Below are 6,000 nucleotides of genomic sequence, written 5' to 3'. Positions count from 1 at the left end.
CAAGATCCAGTGGGGTTCCAGGCTTTTGTGTTCGAGTTTGACTTTTAGGTGGGTGTTGATGTATTTAAATGCAGGTCTTCGCGTTTGTGCTGAGAGCAGTTTACCCACTGAACCATTTCTGTAGCTCCAATATTATTTTAAAACTGTTGGAGCTGGAGAGATGGCTCAACAACCGTTAAGAATGCAGATTGCTCTTGCAGAGGACCCAGGTTTGGTACCAGCACACAAATCAAGAGCTTGGAGTTTCTTTTGTTGCCCTCTCTGACCTGGAGAGTGGACAGGAGGTGGTGACAGGAACGTTGGAAATGATAGAATGGTTACATTTGCCAGGAGGCTCACAGCTAAACCACATAACTCATGTGTACACGGCACACCGTCCCAAAGTGCCACACACATTAAAAAGACAAATATATCTGTGTACGGAAGCAGTGACTAAAAAGTGAAAGCAGAAACTTTTGAAAAATCCAGGAACCCAGATATTAAGAATTCATTCAAGTGTACTTGTTTCTGGTTGTGTTGATTGTAATACTTCTTGTGACCACTAGATGTCACAATGATTCAATTCAACCAGAGATGCTTCTAGAGTGGCCTTACAGCTCAACAAATTGACTTTGAGTATGGCCGTCCTGTCAACCATTATAATTCAGCCTATCCCAACTTGAACATGCTGGGGAGACTTACTTTAAGTCTATAGTTAGACAAAATCATTTTAAGCCAGAGTTACAGTAAGTATTTAATACTCGGGAGGTTTGTTGCATGCTGTATGGGAAGTGAACAGATTTAAGCCAGTGTTACGGTAAGTATTTAATACTCAGGAGGTTTGTTGCATGCTGTATGGGAAGTGAACAGAGTAGGTGAGCAGGGTTCCTAACCTGAAGATCTGAAGGTATATGTGGTCTTGAGGGTGCTTAAAGCATCTCACTAAAATCGCCTGCAGTAGCTATGATGACATCATCATGAATCTGTCCCTGTCCTGATGAGACTCAGGGACAGGAAGCAGAAGTACAGGGCGTTGACTCCTGCTGGCTTAGCAGGTACAGTATCTGCCGGTAAGATGCCAAGCATTGGCTACACCATTTGTTTCTTCTTTTGATGTTGTTTCTTCGTGGTAATCAGGAGCATTCTGCATCTGCCTGTACGTACCATCCTGTAAAGCTGTGCTGTTCCCCTCTTCTAACTTTTGTGCCCTTTGATGACAATGCCCTGTACCTCTGCCAGTCCCCTTGCTGTGAGATTTCTTGCTGCCTCTGTCCCCGAGCTGTGGATTCTGTCTGCATCCAGTTCCCTAAGGAGTCAGTGGGCAGCAGCTCTTTCGCCTCTGTGCCAAGAGGGCTTATCAAGATCTTTATCAACGCCCAATTCTGGATGTCTCCTGCCTGAGTGTCAGACAGCCTAGGTCACACATTCTCTGTCACATGGCACAGGCAACATAGTCATTGAACACATTTCCTCGCACCACAAGCCTCCCCTCCCCCCAGAAACCTTTAAGATGAGAAACGTTGCCAGACAAAGGCGGGACTGATGCTTCTTATTTCAAACTTCTGCCACACTGCTTGCTAAGGCACTGGTACATTTCTTGCCTTGAGGACAATCCTAACCTTTGAGGATGTTTTAAAATTGCTTTTTCAAATGCTGCTGGTGAGTCTGTCGTGACTTCATCTACAAGCATTTCGGACAGCAGAATATTAATACTTTCCAAAAACTCTGGCAGCTGTCATTTAGATTTGATCATGTCCAATGGCCTGGACAACCATTTGTTGTAAATAGGATGCTTTGAAGAAAGCTCCTGCACCTTGGTTCACGGGTTGAATGAATGCTGTCACAGGTGGTGGTGAACACAGCCTTTACATTTGTCCTTAGTGTGGATGGTGCCTGTATACTTTGGATACCCACAAGATCAAAAGACACTTGAATGTCATGCTATTTTAGTGTATAGACTGCTCTTGCCTGTGGACTAAAATAGTCCAAAGACCGGTCTTCAGACAATGCTGCTATTGTTCTAGTGATAATAAATGGAGAATGTGTGCTCGCCCGAAGTTTTGAGTATTTCAGGCTTGTTTAGCTGTTGGCAAGGAAGGGCTTTCATTTGATCCGTGCAACATCTCCACCCCAAAGCAGCATCTCCGAGTCTTAGAACACTTAGGCTTTATGCTTCCAAGATAGGCTCCTTTCATCAATATTAAGCAGTTCTTACATTTTTTTTCTCAACTATAGAAACCCCTTGCAGCTCTTCCTCCTGGGTCAGTGCTGGCCCTACTACTGACTTCAGATTTAAAAACTACTGTGTTCCAACTCCCACTCAGCAAGTCTGGGCAGGGGTTGAAAAAACCTACACTCTTTTCTGCTTCTCCTTTATTTCACTTGTTTATTTAGGAAGGGTCTCATGGAGCCTTGAACTCCCAATTCTCTGTCTACCATCACACCCTGATTGAGAATTAGTATTGCTACTAAATTTCCAGGCACTCTAGGGTACACAAGAAAAACTTGTGAAAGCCTTGGACATAGGTTGAGTCTATTTCCAAGATCCTAGAGATTGTTCGTTAGTCACATTGCTTTCCAAAGTAGACATGTGACTTCACTGTTCTCTCAGCTGGGCATGGGAGTCCCTCTTGTGGTCTTTCTTCTACCCTCCCCCACCAGAGAAGCATACCTCACAGTTTCCTTGTGGTTTCATTTGCATTTTCTTCTATTGCTAGTAAGATGTTGTCTTTCTTGTGTTTCCTGCTGATTGATGTGCTCCTCCTGGAACTGCATACTCAGTATTTGCTTACACACGGTATCGATTTGTTTGTCTCTGTCTTATTGATTTTCCTTGTTGAATGTATGTTGGGAAACCACTCAGGTGGTAGGCTGACTTCACCTTCCTTACCATGCTTCCTGCTTGGAAAAAGCATTTAGTCTTATATTATTTAAGTATTCCATTCATGTTCTTAGCCATTTCATAAACTAACCAACTATTTTCAAATCTTCTAGGATAGGTCACTTGGCCAAAGGGTTACCATTTCAAATTTATTCTATTCCAAGCTGACTAGTAATCAAACTTAAAATATAAAAGTATGGTAAAGTGCACTGTTAGCTGAACAAAAGGATTCTGATTCCTGATTTGAATGGTGGCAAATAGCATTTGAGGTGCTGAAGTCAAGCCTGTCTGCTGCATGTCAACCTATTCCAAGACTTCTTGAATCCCAAAGTACAAGTTAGTGTGGGAGGGTCCCCAGCTGGGAGGCACACAGACAGACTTTCCAAGCTGTGAGACTGACCATGGTTGGTGGATGGAGTTTATGAATCACAAGAAATGTTCACAATGCTCCAAAATAACTCTCATGTGACCATTCTGCCCAACTACATTTTATTTATGTGCGTCAATCCTATTTTGAAATTCGGTTACCTCCGGTATTATGGTTCATTCCTTTAAAAGGAAGAAAACATGTACTATGATCCAGACATGATGCAAGACTAGCTGGATTCTGTTTAGCTTCAATAGTATCTGCATTTTATAGAGGCAAGTCCAGATAGCACAGACTGGAGAGAAAAGGAAAGGAGTTTGGCAGACGTGGCCTGCTGGAGACTTCTGAGGAAGGCATAGAAGGGCTGCCTCTGGTGGGAAAGTAGGTGACAGACACAATGCTAGCTGACCTCTGTCCCACAGTGCAGGTCTGAATCCAGTCTAAGGGCTGCTATCACTTTACCCTTTCTGATGTTACAAGTGGTCATTATTAATCAGAAGCCACAGCCCCAACACTCAGGACACAAATGAAAGAGAACCAGGCATTCAAAGTCATCTTTGGCTACATAGAGGTTTGGGACCAAAGGTACATAAGACACTTGGGTGGAAACAAAAAGATGGCAGCCAGTAAAGGTACTGACTGCCAAGTCAGATGGACTGAGTTGGATCTTCTGAACTCAAGTGGTGAAGGAGAAACTCATTTAATTCCAGCAGAGGAGGCCAAGGCCAGAGGTTCCTTGGGTCTTGGTAATCAGCCAGGTTAGCTGAATGAGTAAGCCTCAGTCAGGCTTGAAAGAAAAGTCATCTCACAATGAGAAAACAAGGTACACAGCTCCTGAAGACAGTACAGGCTGTCTTCTCCTCTCCATTCAAGTGTACACACATGCATGCATATACAACCACACATACATGCATATACAGCCATATACATACACATGTACACACATTCATATACAGCCATACATACACATGTACACACATGCATATACAGCCATACATACACGTGTACACACACAATGAGAGAGGTACAGAGAGACAGAAAGTATGAGGATTGAAGACATGACTCAGCAGGTAAGAACACTGCTGCTCCTGCAGAGCTTTGTAGTTTTGTTCCCAGAACTCATTTCTCTACCTTCAGTTTCAAGAAATCTGACATCCTTCATTGGCAACTCCCCTTGTGTGTGTGTGTTTGTGTGTGTGTGTGTGTGTGTGTGTGTGTGTAGACATATAAAGAAAAATAAAATAAATCTTATAAGATTTTTCTAAAGCACAAAAGATAATAAAAAAAATCAAGATCTTTCTCATTTTCTTTCCTCCAGCATTTCTGTCTTTGAAGTGTTGTAAACCCCTGCTTTATTGATGTAATGGTGATTTGTTTAATGGAGGAGTTGTTTTGGGAAAAAGATGAGCTAGCAGTGACTTTGTCACAGCTCTTGGTAATATTACACAACTTTAGGCTGATGACCTAATATCAGCTAGGGAAGGATATCTAACTGAGGTCATTCAGTTTGGGCAATGTGTTTTTTCTAGTTTCTCTATTTTTTGTTGTTGAATTTTGATGAGTTAACTTAGGACATACTTGAGATTTCTATAAATTTAATGTTTCCTGAGACCATTTTGAAAACAAGACTACTTTACATTAAATAGCTACGGCCATGCTGAACTTATTCTAAAGTGGCTTCGGGGATGCCTCCAGATGTATACACAATTCTCAACACATCCGAGCAATGCTATAAATAGAAAGATTTAGAATGGAGCCGCAACATCTGATTCCTTGGTATAAAATTTAATATATTAATAGCTGCAAACTGATTTGAAGATTTGGCCTAGTAACCTTTTGAAAGTATTGAAAACTCTTCTCGAATAACTGGAGAGTCCTCAGTAGCCCTCATAATTCTTGATACTCTCATACTGGGAGCATCGTGCTCCTTCTTCCTCCCCTTACTTTGGTTGCGTTGGTTGGGAGATGAACTGGCCAATCCTACCCTGTTCTTCCATCCCACCCAACTTTGTGGTGTGTTTTCCTCTGAAATTATTGGCTAATTTTGAACATACCCATGCTCGTTTTAGCTTTGACACTGCTGGAATATTTATCTTGGTGAGCGTGTTTGCTTATGCAAGGCGAGTTTTATTGACTTAGTGATACCAACAGGCTTCAGAATATTGCGTAGTTAATAGAGTCATATGACTCTACAGGACTTGTAAAATGGTCCCTTTTTGGCAGAGTTTCGTACTTTAACGTTTTTTCATCCATGAAAAAGTTTTACTTCACACTTCTGAGATTCTTGTTAAATAAATCCACTGAGCAAGATGTCCAGTTACTTATACTGGGGAATTATACAGTGTTCGCACAGTAGAAAGACCAAGCAAGGTCCCTAAGAGTAGCCCCTCTCACCCAGAGCACCAGCACCTCAAGGATATGCTGGACAGAGTATTTGCATCTGTTGCGGTTGTTATATCTTATGGATTGTTGCGTATTTACTCAGGCCAGAAAGTTGGAAGTCAGCCCTGGATTCTCCTATTCCCCTGCTTACCATACTCAGTGAAGTATCAGACAGACCATACTTTTACTTTCTGACTACAGCAGTCAATTAGCTCCCCCAGGGCAGTCTTGGCTACTCCAGTGGCCAGCAACACATTTATAAACAATCATATCTCATTACATTTCAGGTCAACTGACATAGTTTGCTCAATACCCTTCATGCATTCATCTCTGTCATCAAGACTAAACTCCTTATAGAATTCAGTTCTTTTTGGTGTGGCTTCTGCCTCCT

This window comes from Micromys minutus (assembly GCF_963924665.1).
Source record: "Micromys minutus genome assembly, chromosome: 12".
NCBI classification, from domain to species: domain Eukaryota; kingdom Metazoa; phylum Chordata; class Mammalia; order Rodentia; family Muridae; genus Micromys; species Micromys minutus.
Note: the sequence above shows the minus strand (reverse complement) of the source record.